Here is an 8,387-nt window from a genome sequence, read left to right on the forward strand (position 1 = left end):
GCTGTTCTGTGCCCCTTGTAAAACTGAACAAAGCAAAGAAATGCTGTACATGATCGGGCAATTTGTGATGGAACTGGGTAGGCTGTCAAATTAAAATTCTTTAGTTACATCCCCTAATTTAGCACATCACCTGCCTTCAAATACACCACATCTGAGGACAGAATTCACTCTAGACTTCAAACCAAAGTAAATAAAGTCTAACAGCACAGAAAGGAGAGAGGGCTGCATTAACTATGTCAGGCAGCCATTACTTGACGCCAAACCAAGAATAGAAATGTTTAAATTATTCAGCAGATCAGGCAGCAACTGTGGAGAGAGAAATTGAGTTAATGATTTCATTGAATCATTGAATTAAAACATTGGGTGGGATTTTCAAAGGGCTGTGGGGTCAGGGATTGATGCATATGCGATTTGGATAATGCAAATTGCAATCTTGAATATCACATCTGAATCTTAACACCTTTGGAACAGTTTGTAATTTTCAGAACTGGAAAACAGGAACAGGTGGGAAACTGGCTAGCTGCCAATTAATGTGCCCTTTAAGCTCCTTAAAGGGCCTATCTGTAGTAAGATCCGGCCTATATACTCACGTGAGTGAATATTAACAGGTTTTATTGAATATAACTGTATACAAGTGATGGTGTGCAAGAGAGGACATCTCTGCTACCCTATAGACCCAAGGCCCAGCTTCAAGGGATCTGATGTCACAATGACATAGCTATCGCAGTAAAGGTTTAATTAACCCTTTATGTCACACTATCCAATTCAGAGTTCAATTTTGAACTTTATTTCTGCTAAACTGAACAGTATGGTACACAAAAATGCACAGTTGTCAGTTTGCCGTGCAGTCAAATAATGTTTATTTATCTTTGTCTTGAAACTTTTTTTTAATTGCCTACTTGAGCTGGTGAGAGGTCTGAGCTTTCAGTTTTTTTGCACAGCTCCTTCCAGCCCTGCTAACCTTGCTGACTCTCTGACCAGCTGCCTGCACTGTTTGGCATGATAGCAGCTCCCAACATGGCTACCACCATCATGCAGGCAGCTGGTAATGACACCTCCCATCACTTTACGGATGGTGTGCCGACTGATAGGCTGGTAATTAGTCAGATTGGATTAGTCCTGCTTTTTGTGTACAGGACATATCAGGTAGATGCCAGTGTTGTAGCTGTACGGAAGCAGCCTAGGGACATGGCTCATTGTGGAGCACAAGTCTTCAGCATTGTTGCTGGAATGTTGTTGAGCCCATAGCTTTTGTAGTGTCCAGAGTTTTCAGCTATTTCTTGATATCTTGTGGAATGACTTGAATCGGCTGAAGACTTGGATCTTAAATGCTGGGGATCTCTGGAGGAGGCCGGGATGGATCATCTACTTGGGACTTCTGGGTGAACGGATGCAAATAATTTAGCCTGGTCTTTTCCACAGATGCTTTGGGCTCCCCAATCATTGGGGATTCAGATGTGTATGAAGCCTCCTCCTCTCCCCTCTCCTATTAATTGTTTTAATTATCCACCACCATTCAGGATTGATTGTCAGCTTGGATCTGATCCATTGGTTGTGGGATTGCTTAGCCCTGCCTATCACTTGCTACTTATGCTGTTTGCCATGCAGATAGTCCTGTTTGGTAACTTCACCAGGTTGATATCTTATCTTCAGGTATTCCTGGTGCTGCTCCTGTCATGCCCTCCCGCACTCTCCATTGTACCAGGGTTGACCCCCTGGCTTGATGGTAATGAGTGAGTGGGTAATATGCCAGGCCATGAGGTTACAGGTTGTGCTGGTGTACAGTTCTGCTGCTCTTAATGGCCCGCAGTGCCTCATGGATGCCCAGTCTTCAGTTCCTGTTCAAAGATCGTTTCATTTAGCAGATGATAGTGTCACACAGTATGATGGAAGGAATCCTCAATGTGAAGGCAGGACTTGGTCTCCACAAGGACTGTGCAGTGGTCCCTCTTGCTGATACTGTCATGGATAGATGGATCTGCAGCAGATAAATTAGTCAAGATGAGGTAAAATAATCTTTTCCTTCTTGGCTCTCACCACCTGCCCCAGACCCAGTGTGGCAGATATATCCCTTCAGAGTCAACCACCTCGGTCAGTAATGTTGCTGCCAGCCACTCTTGGTGTTGGATATTGAAGTTCCCCACCCAGAGAATATTTTGCACCCTTGCCACTCTCAGTGCTTCCTCCAAGCACTGTGCAACACAGAGGAGAATGGATTCATCAGCTGAGGGAGCTGTGGGATGTGATAATCAGCAAGAGGTTTCCTTGTCATGAGACTTCATGGGGTCCAAAATCAATGTTGAGGACTTAGTGGGCAACTCGCTCCCGAGTGTGTACCATTGTGCGACAGGACATATCCAGGGATGGTGATGGTGGTGCCTGGGGCATGTTCTGTGGAGGTGTTATTTTCTGAGTATGACAACATCAGGCTGTTGCTTGACTCATCTGTAAGACAACTCTTCCAATTGTGACACAAGCCCTCAGATGTTGGTGAGGAGGACTTTGCAGGACTGGTCATTGTTGTTAGGTTGAGGTAGGGTGGTCAATCCAGATTTGTTCCTTTTTTTAAGCCTTTGGAATAGTTTGGTACAACTGAGTGATTTTTTTAGGTAACTTTAGAGGGCAGTTAAGAGTCAACCATATTTCTGGAGTTGCATTTAGGTAGGGACACCAGATTTCCTTTCCGAAAGGATTGAACTCTCTCCCGAAGGGCATGGTGGGCCTATCTATAGCATATTGGCTGCAGTAGTTCAATTAGGGAACTCACTACCACAAGGGGATGGGCAATAAATCCTGGCCAGCCAGCACTGCCCAGATCTCATGAATCAATTAAACAAAAGTGAATCAGATGGGGTTTTATCACCATTAACAGTGATACATAGTACCATTATGTCAGCTTTTAATTCCAGTCTTTATTCTTTTTAAACGTCGCCACCTTCATCAATGGCATTTGGAATCACACCTCAGAATACCAGTCTGGGGCTTTAGTTGACCAGTCCAGTGACATTACCACTACACCTGTGTTTTGTGGATGAGCAGGGGAGTTATCCCCTGTCACAAATATTTAGTCCTCAACAAACCGTTAAAAAAATGCTCTGATTATCATCATATTATGGAAATTTGCTGTGTATTTTCAGGGCCACATTTCCTATTTAATAACAGTGGCCTCATTTCCGATACCAGTCATTGGCTGCAAAGTGATTCGGAATATCCTGAGGTAGTGATATGTGCTATAGAGGTGTTGCCCTTTGAAGTTTTTTTAAATTAATAACCTTTACACTGGGTGACTAACTGGTGCATAAATCATACCCAGAGTCCTGGAAAATCCTGGGTCCAGGAGTAACTAGGAGTCTGATTCAACAACAATAGTTTCACACAGTTTGTGTAATGTCGTCCTGATAGAATACACAATTTTGTCAAGATGTCTGATGCTGAAATTTAAGGGTTTCTGTAAACTGCAGATGAGCAGAATCAATTTGTAAATCTTCCTATGACAGCCCATTTAAATCTCTTGTTCAGGAACTCAGTATGAAGAAACCACTTAACAGAAGCCCTATGTAAATCTGGTGACTTGTGAATGGCCTCACATTCTTGAAATTTACAGCAGTCAGTCCCATGCTAGTGTGCTTAGCTGAGCTTTTATTGAGTCCAAAAGTGTGGGAGGTCAGGCAGCATCCGAGGAGCAGGACAATCGACGTTTTCAGCATAATCCCTTCATCAGGAATGTTGTGGAGGGTGGGGAGGTGGAGGGGGCTGAGAGGTAAGTAGGAGGGAGGGTGAGGGAGCTGGTTAGGTGTTGGTAGATGCAGGTGGGGGAGTGATGTTGATAGGTTGGAGGGGAGGGTGGAGCAGGTAGGTGGGAAGTAAGATGGACAGGTAAGACAGTTCAAGAGGGCGGTGCTAAGTTAGAGGGTTGGATCTGGGATGAGGTGGTGGGGGGGGGGGGGGAAGAGGGAAGATGAGGAAACTGGTGAAATCCACATTGATCCCATATGGTTGCAGGGTCCCAAGGCGGAAGATGAGGCGTTATTCCTCCAGGTGTAGGGTGGCTAGGATTTAGCGGTGGAGGAGGCCCAGGACCTGCAGGTCCTTGGTGGAGTGGAAGGGGGAGTTGAAGTGGTCAGCCACAGGGCAGTGGGGTTGTTGGGTCCGTGTGTCCCAGAGACGTTCCCTGAAACATTCCGCGAGTTGGTGTCCTGTCTCCCCAATGTAGAGGAGACCACATCGAGAGCAACGGGCACAGTAGATGAAGTGTTTGGATGTGCAGGAAAATCACTGCCAAATGTGGAAGGATCCTTTAGGGCCTTGGACAGAGGTGAGGGGGGAGGTGTGGGCGCAGGTTTCACATCTCCCACGGCAGCAAGGGAAGGCTCTGGGAATGGAGGGTGGGTTGGTTGGGGGTGTGGATCTGAAGAGGGAGTCGCGGAGGGAATGGTGTTTGTGGACTGCCAATGGAGTGGGGAGGGAAACATATCTCTGGTGGTGGGGGTCTGATTGTAGGTGATGGAAATGGCAAAGGATAATGCACTAGTGGGGGAGGTGGGGTTCTAATCTTGTTGCAGTCGGAGGGGTGGGATTCAAGGGCAGAGGTGTGGGAAGTGGAGGACATTGTTGACCATGTGGGAGGGGAAAGTGAGATCCTTGAAATAGGAGGCCATCTTTAATTGAATCCACAGGCTGGGGGCATGGTGGAATAGACAGAGAGTCTGTCAAAGGTCAGGACTCTCCTGGCATAACCACCAGTATGTACTTGCCTGGAACTTGCACCACTAACCACAGCTTAGTTCCTGCAATCAGAGGGAGTTTACCAATCTAGTACCAAGGAGATGGCTCCACACGCGAACTGCTGACTTTTGGTACACATTGAAAGCTCTTGCTTCTGGGAGGGGTGGGAGAGCACGTCCAGGATTCACTGAGAAAGAGTCTAACAACTCCTCTTCCCCCGTGACCCCTTTTACAAGGGGATTGTTTTTAAAATATTTTTTAAAATGACATTTGCCTTTCTTTCCAATGGAGGTCTGAGTGCTGATTTTCAGTCCAGATCCTTTGGGGGAAACAGAGAAGCCAGTAGATGAAGACAGACCAAGGTCCACTTGGTTTGTGTTCTTCAATCCTGACACAATAGTAACGGAGTTATTGAATAACCAACAATAGCTTATATTTGTATAGTACCTTTAGCATACTTAAACATGCCAAGGTTCCTCACAGGAATGTTAACAAATTGTACGACACAAGAATATACTGGAAAAGGTGACCAAAATCTTGGTCAAATTGGTAAGGTTAAAAGAAAGTGCAAAAGGAGGAAAGTAAGGTAACGAAGTGATGAGGTGTAGGGAGGGTATTCCAGACCATAGAGGCAAGGCAATGTCACTAATACTCAAACAGGCAGAATGAGAGGAACACAGATATCAATCTCTCATCAATTCTACATCGACTGAAATTTGATAAGAAAAACCTGAGAGGTGGAGCACTTTGGGAATGATAGATGCAAAGCCACATGTTAGTCCAAAGCATACTACACTTACTGCAGGTAGTGTCCAAGTAACTCATAGCCTGTATGCCAAAGTGTGAGGCCTGCTTCTGTTTGGAAACAGTTGTACCAATCACAGTCCCATCAATGTTGGGCAAAGAACAGGAACATTTATACACAGTCTTTTCACATCTTGGACCTTGGTTCAAATCCAGTTTGGACTGCTGGGTTTAAGATATTTCAAAACAATCAAGAGGAAATGTAAGCTCAGTGTGGGCAGTCTCTGCAGTTCCAAGTGCAACAAAAGAACCCTTAGTTCAGCAATAATCTTACAAAGTCCACGGATTAATCTCTGGGATGAGGGGGTTGTCCTAGGATAAGAGGCTGACTAAATGGGGTCTATATTCTGTTTAACGAGGGGTGATCTCACCGAAACAGGTAGGATTCTGAAGAGATTTGCCTGGATAGGTACTGAGAGGTTGTTTTCTCCAGCTGGGATATTGAGAACATGGCAATGTAGCTTCAATCATTTTGGGCTGAGATGAAGAGAGAGTTCTTCACTCAAAAGGGTTGTGAACCTTTGGAATTCTGTGGCTCAGAGGCTAGTGGATGCTCCATTGTCAAACATATTTCTGGCTGGGGATAGATTTGTGGTTTCTCAGGGAATCACGTGCAGGGGATATTTGGAGTGAAGCCCAGGATTGTTTTGAATGGGGGAGCAGGCACACGGGCTGAATGGTCTGCTCCTGCTCCTATATCTTGAGTTCTTCTGGAAAGCTGAGTTGAGGGCAGCCATGGGAAAATGAGTGAGACATAATGCTGACCTGCAAGGTCAAGCCCATCACCTATAGCTTGTGTGATAAGAGGTGCTTGATCTGAAGTCAAATGAGCAGGCCCAGATTTTCATTGCTAATGATGCTACACCCATTGACTCCATCTATACTTCTCATTGCCTCGGAAAAGCAAAACCAAAGACCCCTCCCACCCCGGTTATACTCTCTTCTATCGGGCAGAAGATGTACAAGTGATAGAATCATAGAATCCCTAAGGCCATTCAGACCATCGAGTCCACATGGACCTTTAAAAGAGCATCCCACCCAGATCCATCCCTATCAACCATGCTTTAACCATGGCTAATCCACCTAGCTGCACATCCCTGGAGACTACAGGGTGATTTAGCATGGCCAATCCACCTAACCTGGAGACCTTTGGACTGTGGGAGGAAACTGGAGCACGCAGAGGAAACCTACGCAGACACGGGGAGAACGTGCAAACTCCACACAGACAGTCACCCGAGACTGGAATCAAACCCAGGTCCCTGGTGCTGTGAGGAACCACTGAGGGACCATGCCACCTGAAGTTTGAATAGATTCAAGAACAGCTTCTTCCCCGCTGTTATCAGTCTTTTGAACAGACGTCTCAAATGTTAATTCTGATCTGTCTCTCTGCACCTTCTCTATGGCTGTAACACTATATCCTGAACTGTGTTCTGCTACTCTGATGCACTTTGTATGGTCCAATCTACTTGCGTAGCATGCAAAACAACACGTTTCACTGTATCTGGGTATATATGACAACAGATTTGTTCCCCGCATGTTTATACTTGCACATTCAGTTGGAGAGAGAGAGAAAACAAGCACACATCAGCTAGTACCTAGATTCATCAAAGTTAACAAGAGAAAGTGGAAATGTAACAGTGATTAGTGCAAGTGAAGGTGGGAAAGCCAGTGAAAGCGACACACATGGGAAGAACAAGTTGTTATGTAGCATTTTTAAAGAAGACCAATAAAGAGAACAACAAAGAAAATCTCTGGGGAAGGCTTAAGCTCTTCAATTGAAGAGGTGCCATGGAGACAACTGATCAGTAATATTTGTCCACTTCGATGTGAAAGGTAGACGTCCAGAAACTAGATGAAAGAGGTCCAGGTTTTAGTGACATCCTCTTGTTTGTTGTTTCTAACTCTTTAGTATAGGTCACTGGCTTTCACAGACTATGAAGAGAACAGCAAAGTAAGAGAAGCTTGAGCAAGCGGTGCATGGCGGTGTGGATCTTCATTAAACCGGAAGACCAGTACCCCTGAGTAATGTATTGCAACACTAAGAATTGTAAGCTCCCTGTGCATGTACCTTAATTCCAGCATCAAAGAATGATCTGTGACTCTCCATTTCCCACTGATATTTTGACATGGGAGTTGGGCAAGTGTTTCTGTTCAGACGGTTGCTGCTATAACACTGGTTGCTGAAAAGGAAGGAAAGGGAAAAGCAAACCACACACACCAAGTCTTGTATTTCTCTTCCTGAATCCCTCTGACCCTCGCTCCTTCTAGACCCACCTGGAAATACCCAACACTTCGAATGTTGCAAGTGCCTTCATTTGCCAGGCCTTCCTCTGATCAACACTTGCCAGTTCTGGTTTCAAGTATTCCAGGAGTTCTCATCACATAATTTCCCATCTCCAACTGTTCCAGCCGGTCAAGCAATCCTACAGCTGGAAACAAAACAGAGAATAAACTGTTTCACAACTGGACAATTTCCCTCTTCGATTGAATGTCATGGGGCTCAGGAAATTGCTCATTAAATCCCAGAGAGGAATTTCTGGAGGATTGGCAACTTTGGCCCTCACCTCTGTTCTCCTTGGTGCTCACCAATCCATTCGGAAAGACATTTGGATGCGTGAAAGGCTCAAGACAGATGTAAGCTGTCGAACATGAGGTAGTTATTAAGTTGTGAAATATTCTCTGCATAAATTAGCACTGCAAGAACAACAAGTAATTGGAAAGATAACTGAACGCACATGCTTTTTCTCATACTGATTGGTACAGCGTGTAACCCTGTATGATGCCTAAATCAAAACAACAAAATATCAGTGGCAGAAGTTACCCAGCATGTGCTGAACACCAGTCTCCCTGGCTGCAGG

The 8,387-nt window shown here is 45.1% G+C and overlaps 1 long non-coding RNA gene across 1 annotated transcript in view; it reads right to left on the reverse strand.

Annotated features, from left to right (window-relative positions):
• The window catches only part of LOC132805811 (uncharacterized), a 43,538-nt gene extending 35,366 nt beyond the window's left edge, over positions 1-8,172 (reverse strand). Inside the window, exons 1-2 of the long non-coding RNA XR_009640957.1 lie at positions 8,094-8,172; positions 7,804-7,958 (exon numbers count right to left, since the gene is read on the reverse strand). This is a non-coding gene — a long non-coding RNA (uncharacterized LOC132805811). The remainder of the gene's footprint in view (positions 1-7,803; positions 7,959-8,093) is intronic.
• Between the last annotated feature and the right edge of the window lie 215 nt (positions 8,173-8,387).

Source organism: Hemiscyllium ocellatum, chromosome X (assembly GCF_020745735.1).
Source record: "Hemiscyllium ocellatum isolate sHemOce1 chromosome X, sHemOce1.pat.X.cur, whole genome shotgun sequence".
Classification (NCBI taxonomy): Eukaryota; Metazoa; Chordata; class Chondrichthyes; order Orectolobiformes; family Hemiscylliidae; genus Hemiscyllium; species Hemiscyllium ocellatum.